The sequence below is a fragment of the Apium graveolens genome, unplaced genomic scaffold, assembly GCF_009905375.1.
Source record: "Apium graveolens cultivar Ventura unplaced genomic scaffold, ASM990537v1 ctg149, whole genome shotgun sequence".
Lineage (NCBI taxonomy): Eukaryota > Viridiplantae > Streptophyta > Magnoliopsida > Apiales > Apiaceae > Apium > Apium graveolens.
This window is the reverse complement of record NW_027417259.1, coordinates 1-8,930: the sequence shown is the minus strand read 5'-3', so window position 1 is coordinate 8,930 and position 8,930 is coordinate 1.

Genomic DNA, 8,930 nt, shown 5'->3' with positions numbered 1-8,930 from the left:
TCAGTAATCGGCCTTTCATGAGTAAGATGGAACATACAAGAGCTATGATTGTACCAAAATTGTATATGCCATTGTCGTTAAATTGTGTATATGATTGTGTGTATATATTGGTGTATTTATCAAACCTTGGGTATAAATGCTTCAGCCGTTACACTTGGAGGAAAATGAATGTTCCAGGGGGTTACGTTTCTTTGAATTATTATTCTAACGGTCGGTCCGTGTTTGCCTAATGGACCTCGGCTATTGGGCCTCATAAATCGGGCCACTATCACCAACACAGTGTATATAATATCTATATCATTTTATTAAAATACAATTTCACCAATAAATTAAAAAATTCTAAATTAAAATATTCCAATTTAAACACATGACCTATTTACTTGGCGGTGGTTTATATTTTTCGGAATCTATTTAGTTGGTCCAATTTATGAACCTATTTATTTTAAAACATAATTAAAACCAGGATTCAAACCTATAAAAATAATAAAATAACATGACTTATAAAATTCAACAAACGGGTAAGAATAATACATATAGAATTATAAGTCATGTAGCAATAATAAAGAATTAAAATAATACAGTTACAGTTATAACAATATCATGAAAGGTGAAACCAATCATATAGCAATAATAAAGAATTAAAATAATACAGTTAGACTTATAACAATATCATGAAAGGTGAAACGAAAAGGTGGTGAAATAAAAAATAAGTGAAACCAAAACATCACTTAAAAAGAGGTTTCGCTTATTAATAATATATAATAAAGGTTATTAAATTAATATTACTAAGTAATTGTATATTAGATTTCTTATTGTTAGCTAGATTTGTGTTTTTATATAGTTTGTGATCAAATATTTTTTTCTAATAAATATTCTTATGTGTATATAAATTTGCATTTGGTGCTAAAATAGAATTCTATAGGTATGAATCTAGAAATTACAATGTATATACGATTCCGTTTATATAAAAATATAGAAATGTGTGGTATATAAGAATCAAAAAATGGGTAAAATATTATATATAGAATTATAAGTTATATAAGAATAAAAAAGAATAAAATGATATATTTAGAGATATAGTAAGATTTAAAAAGGGGTGAAATCAAAAGTTCGTGAAACCGAAAAGGGGTGAAATCAAAGTACCCCTTTAACGATTATTTCCATTATTAATAACAATGTATAAAGGATTTCATTTTATTAATTCAATGAAAAATAAAAAAGAATTCTACAAAAAATAGAAATATTGTAAAAATATGATTCCAACAATTTACATTTTATTAAAAAATAAATAGAACTCCACATGAAATAGAAATTTAGGGGTGAAACCGAAATACGGTAACCATACTAAGATGAATCCAAGTATCCTATCAAGAAATAATTTAGAGTTCTATGAGAATCGTTTGTAATTATATTACAGTTTGAATTTTTTTTTTATTTTCTAGGGGTGAAACCAAAATACAGTATCTATAATATCCATATCATTTTATTAAAATACAATTCCACCAATAAATTAAAAAATTCTAAATTAAATTATTTCAATTTAAAAATGACCTTTTTACTTGGTCGCGGTTTATATTTTTCTTAACCTATTTAGTTCGGCCAATTTATGAACCTATTTATTTTAAAACATAATTAAAAATATGATTCAAACCTATAAATAATAAAACAACATGGCTTATCAAATTTAACAAATCGGTAAGAATCATACATATAGAATTATAAGTAATATAGCAATAATAAAAAATAAAATAATACAGTTAGAGTTATAACAACATAAATCAAAAAGGTGAACCAAAAGTTTGTGGAGCCAAAAAATAAGTGAAACTAAAGTACCACTTGAAAAGAGGTTTAACTTATTAATAAAGAAGATTATATTATATATATATATACCAAATATTAATACATAACGATTTATATTCGATTAGGGTTAATCCGTCAAGATGTGGCATCATAAATAAAAATTGAAAAATATATACAAAAATAATAAAAAATTAAAATAATAATTAAGTCAAATATTATTCTCGCATATAAAATTGCTATTCTAAACAATTAATCACGAATTTTCCTACTTTTTTCTAATTGACCCCGATCCAGAAGTTTAAATAAATCAATAATAGAAATGGGAGAATTTATAGGTCAATTTTGAAAAAATTCTGCATAGTTATCTACTACAACAAAATAGGCCAATTACGACGGCAAACTTACGACGGGAAAAAATGCTGCGCCCAACTTATGACGGAAAAAAAGTAAACGTCATAATTATTTACGACAAAAAACCAAAACCGTCGTAAGTTTAGTATTTATTAATAAATTATGCACGACACGATTTAAAAAAGGAAATTATTTGAAGTTGCGACGATGTAAACATTTCGTCGTAAGTTAATTATTTTTATTAAAATTTTAAATTGAAATTGGATAAAAAATATTTTATCTAAATTTACAACGAAATATTTGCGACGAAAAAAAATCGGATCGTCAAATTTACGACGGAAATTAAATTCATTGTAAGTTATTAAAGAGCGAAAATTAAATTTTTCCCAAAAATTTGGGCGGGAAAATAAAATCCATTTGAAGTTGCGACGATTTGAACATTTTGTCGTAAGTTAATTTTTTTATTAAAATTTTAACTTGAAATTAAATAAAAAATACTTCATCTAAACTTACGACGAAATATTTGTGACGGAAAATATTGGAACATCAATTTACGAGTGAAATTAAAATTCGTCGTAAGTTATCAAAGAGGGAAACTTAACATTTCTCCCCAAAATTTTGGCGGTAAATTGACTTTTCTCAAATTTTCTGCAGATAATAATTTATGACGAATTCCGTCGTAAATTAGCACATGATTTTTGATAATTTCAATTTTAAAAAATATTATTCCATTATCCAACCCATATTAATGTCAACATTATTTGTTTGGGTGACATTTCAAGAATTTCAAAAAAAATTAAATATTTTGATAAAATAATTTAATATGAAACATTGATTATATCACTAATATATATATATATTGTCATCCATACAATTGGATCGATAAAAAATATTTTTAAAATTATCGAAACAGAAATTCAGAACTAAACACTAGTTAAGTGTACTAGTCAACTGACGCTTGACTGTTAAAATGACAAACCAAATAAATTTATTATGATATGAAATTTTTTGTATATCACTAATATATATCTATATATTGACATCCATATGGTTGAATCGTTGAAAAATATTTTTAAAATAATCGAAACACCAATTCAAGATTCACACTAGTTAGCTGTACTAGTCAAACTGATGCTTGACTGTTAAAATGCCTAACCAAATAAAATGATTTTGATATGAAATTTTGGTTATATAACTAATATATATATCTATTGACATCCATACGGTTGGATCATTGAAAAATATTTTTTAAAATAATCGTAAACACTAATTCAGGATTCAACACTAGTTAGCTGTACTAGTCAAACTGATGCTTGACTGTTAAAATGCCAAAACCAAATAAACTTATTTTGATATGAAATTGGTTATATCACTGATATATATATCTATTGACATCCATACGGTGGATCGTTGATTTTTTTTTTAATATTAATCGAAACACTCATTCAAGATTCAACACTAGTTAGCTGTACTAGTCAAACTGATGCTTGACTGTTAAAATATCAAACCAAATAAAATTATTTTGATATGAAATTTTGGCTATATCACTAATATATATATATATATATCTATTGACATCCATATGGTTGGATCGTTGAAAAATATTTTTTAATATATCGAAACACTAATTCAAGATCAACCCTAGTTCGCTGTATTAGTCAAACTCATGCTTGACTGTTAAAATGTCAAACCAAATAAAAATTATTTTGATATGAAATTTTGGTTATATCACTAATATATATATCTATTGACATCCATACGGTTGGATTATTGAAAAATATTTTTAAAATAATCGAAAACAGAAATTCAAGATTCAACACTATTTGCTGTACTAGTCAAAACTGATGTTTTGACTGTTAAAATGTCAAACCAAATAAAATTATTTTGATATTAAATTTTGGTTTATATCACTGATAATATATATCTATTGACATCCATACGGTTGGATCGTTGAAAAATATTTTTAATATAATCAAAACACCAATTCATGATTCAACACTAGTTAGCTGTACCAGTCAAACTGATGCTTGACTGTTAAATGTCAAACCCAAATAAAACTATTTTGATATGAAATTTTGGTTATATCACTAATATATATATATATATATATATATATATATATATATATATTGACATCCATACAGTTGGATCGTTGAAAATATTTTGAAAAAATCGTAACACTAATTCAGATTCAACACTAGTTAGCTATACTTGTCAAACTGATGCTTGACTGTTAAAATGTCAAACCAAGAAAAATTATTTTGATATGAAATTTGGTTATATCACTCATATATTATCTATTGACATTCATACAGTTGGATCGTTGAAAAATATTTTTAATATAATCGAAAACACTAATTCAAGATTCAACACTAGTTAGTTGTACTAGTCAAACTGATGCTTGACTGTTAAAATGTTAAACCAAATAAAATTATTTTGATATGAAATTTTGGTTATATCACTAATATATATATCTATTGACATCCATACGGTGGATCGTTGAAAAATATTTTTAAACTAATCGAAACAGAAATTCAGGATTCTACACTAGTTAGTTGTACTAGTCAAAACTGATGTTTGCTGTTAAAATGTCAAAACCAAATAAAATTATTTTGATATGAAATTTTGGTTATATCACTGCTATATATTCTATTGACCATCCATACGGTTTGGATCGTTGAAAAATATTTTAATTAATCGAAACACCAATTCATGATTCAACACTAATTAGCTGTACTAGTCAAACTGATACTTGACTGTTAAACATGTAAACCCAAATAAAATTAGTTTGATATGAAATTTTGGTTATATCACTAATATATATATGACATCCATACGGTTAATTCGTTGAAAAATATTTTAAAAATAATCGTAACACTAATTCAGGATTCAACACTAGTTAGTTGTACAAGTGAAACTGATGCTTGATAGTTTAAATGTAAACCAAATAAAAATTATTTTGATATAAAATTTTGGTTATATTACTGATATATATATCTATTGACATCCATATGGTTGGATCATTGAAAAATATTTTAAATAATCGAAACATTAATTCAAGATTCAACACTAGTTAACTATACTAGTACAACTGATGCTTGACTATTAAAATATCGAACCAAATAAAATTATTTTTGTATATGAAAATTTGGTTATATCACTAATATATATATCTATGACATCGTATCTAAGGTTGGATCGTTTTTAAAAATATTTTGAAACTAATCATAACACTAATTCAGGATTCAACACTAGTTAGTTTTGAAAATATTTTTTTTAATTTCATTATCCAAGATTGTAGGCCCCACCTTCTAAAATACGATGTTTTTTCTGTCGGAATTCTAACTTACGATGCATTTTTTCCGTCGTAAAATTATGTTTTATCTTATTAAAAGTGGGTCCCGTAAAGAAATATCCGACGTTTTTTCCGTCATAAGTACAAAACTTACGACGTTATTTTTCGTCGTAATATTGGAATCTTACGACGATATATCGTGGTAAGTAGATTTATTATTTTATTAAGTATGTGGGTCCCTACTTTCTAACTTGCGATTCAAATTTATCTTGTGACGAAAAAAACGAACTTACTACTCGGACCAAAAACGACAATTTTTTTCCGTCGTAAATGGATCAATTACGACGATTTCAGTTCAAAAAAACCGTCGTAAATGTCCAGATTTGTTATAGTGATCAGATTAAGATATGACACAAGAGATATGGTTTACTGGTACTGCTTTTAAGTAATACTAGTTAAATCCCCGTGCGATGCACAGATGTTCTTTAATATTTTTTATTTTTTAAATTTAATTTGAAATCTTTATTTTAATATTAAATCATTAATTTGAATTGAATTGATAGTGCGTTTTAGTTGAAAATGAAAATTGGCTATAATAATCGCAAAATGTACCTAATTAGAAAAAACACTTTTTCTTATGGTCAAATCAGTTCAGGCAAGATGTACCTAGTTGCACTAAAAAAAACACTTTACGTTTGGTCAAATCAGTAGGACCCTACCTGTCGGTAGAAAAATCCCTACCGAAAAATGTCACTGGCAGGGCATTCGAAAAAAATCCGATTCGAGATCGGTTTGATTTTAAACGAGAACGAATATGAACATAATTTTAAGAGTCGATTTATAGATGAGCTGAACTTGAGCACGACATATTCTGGCTCGAAAGTTCGCTAAATTCAACTAAATAATTTATGAATAGGTTGTTAAAATAGTTCGCATACTGGTTCGTGAACATAATGCATGAACATTTGATACAACTAGTGAATAAGTATACAAACCACTAATTAAATAGACCCTCCATATTTTATATATGTGACACAATAATCAGTGAAAAGTTATGTATATATAGGCAATTGTTCAAATAGAAACAATCATTAAAATGAAAATTAGAAATAACTTTTAAAGTTTACATTATACTCCCTTTATTTTTAAAACTCACATGATACCCCTAGTTCACACAATAAGTTCATTACTTACATTTTAGCCCCCACACCAGATGCCGCGTCATCACCACATCAGCGGTGGGACCCACTGCCCCGTCACAGCCCCGTCAGTAATGGTACCTACTGCCATGTCATCACCAAAAAAATTATCACAAAATTACCGTTAAAATGAAAAATCATCACCGCACCAACTACCACAACCACCACAGGATCACCGAATTCGACTACCACAACCTGCTATATTCGGCTACTACCATAATCACTAATAAAATCATTAAAATTTGAAAATAATCATTGTAAAATCATCTAATAATTACCATATTATATCAAATCACCAAAAGCTGAACAAACATCTAAAATAATAAATTAGACTACTTCAGATCTTCCGGGAAAGCGACGAATCCAAGCGGAAGGAGCGAAGACGATGATGTCGCAGAAGAACAACGAAGATGTTGATAAAGTCGGGAAATGACGGAGTTATTAGAGATGGGGTGGTTAAAAATCAGAGAGAGAAATGAGAGAGTTAGAAAGGGAGGGGGAGAGAGATGGAGAAGGAGAAAGAGGGAGAGAGAGAGAGAGATTCGTGCCTAACGGAAGTGGAGGGTGGAGCAGCGGCAACATGGATTGGTGGGTGGTGGTGCTCGATGGTGGGTGGGGTAGTGGTTGGTGGAAAGTGTGGGTGTAACACATAAGTTTTGTATTTTCTAATTTCAAATATTAGTATTTATTGGGCTGGTCGGGATTTCGATTTCTAGTTTTCAGGCTAAGGATATTTTATTAGAATACCACTCTCTCTCTATATATATACATATATATAGAGAGAGAAACGATCAACTGGTAACTATTTTATACTACATTAGATTTGTGTTAGTCAGGGGTTCAGATTTTCACATGTACCTAACACCAAGTATTGTATCTGCTGTTAAAAAACTGACAAACGGTGTTACAAAGTGTGAATAGCGTTTCCACTTTTTACTTTGTTTTTGTTTTCCTTATTTTTTCTGGTTGAATTTAAATACTATATAATTTTATAAATCATTTGTAAATATAATATTCTACATATTTTAGGAATTTTTACATTAAGATTCTAATTGTTCTTATTTATAAATATAATTTAAATTAGGGTAGTCAATTTAAGGAAAAAGAAATACTGGATATGAAAATAAAATTAAGAAAAGAACACAAAATTATATTAGATATAAATAAACCTGACATAAATAAAAAAATGCAAAAACTAACATACAGTGTATATAAAATATACAGAACATAACATTAACAAAAAATATAGGAAACACCAAAATTTACAAAACACTGGAAGTTTACATAATATATAAACTTTAACGGGCCTATTATATTTTTTATATGAAAATAATACAAGTTTAAATTATTGAACCAAAGTTACGTATAAAAAAAACAATGTAAAAAGGGTATGACTAAAGGTTATGTTATGAACAAAGTTTAAAAACACAAAACATGAAACTAAAAATTAATAAAACATAATAAAACAAATATAGTAACCCAAATTTCAGTAAAAATGATTACAGAATGCATGATTTTGTTTTACAGAATACATAAAAATTATAAAAAAATGATTGAACACATGACAAATATTAAAGAACTCATTGATAATTAGATGTGTTCTATAAAAATAATTATAGAACACATAAAAGTTACTGAAAAAGAAAACAAGAAAAATAGACATTAAGTAAAAAATATATAACATTTAGAAAAGAAAAAACAGAACATATAAGAATTATAGAACACAATAGAGGACATTAGTTGAAATTACATAACATCACAATGCACAATAAAAAAAGCACATAAAAGTAATTACAAAATTATAAAAAAATTACACAATGTTAATAAAAAGTAGGGAATACTAATAAAAGACTTATTGTGTAGAGAACAATAATTGAAAAATACATAAAAAAATATTGTGCACAGTACAAAATATTAAAGAAAACAAAAAAAATGTAAAAGAACGTGCAGATAAAAAAACTGAACTAATGTAACGACGTGATGTTAGAGTTAGAGTTAGAGTTACCTAGTTACTCAGCAAATAGCGTTAATCGCTGAATCCACCCCTATATATATATATATATATTAATAAACAAATAATTTACCTATTTCATTCATTTAATATTTTTTATAAAATTTGATAAGTATTTCTATATTTATAGGACTTAAATTATAGTAATGCCAAATATTAAATACATAACGATTTTATATTCGATTAGGGTTAATCTGACAAGATGTGGCATATTGATAAAAAAATTGAAAATATCTAGAAAAATAATAAAAGTAGAAATTATAGTAATAATAGA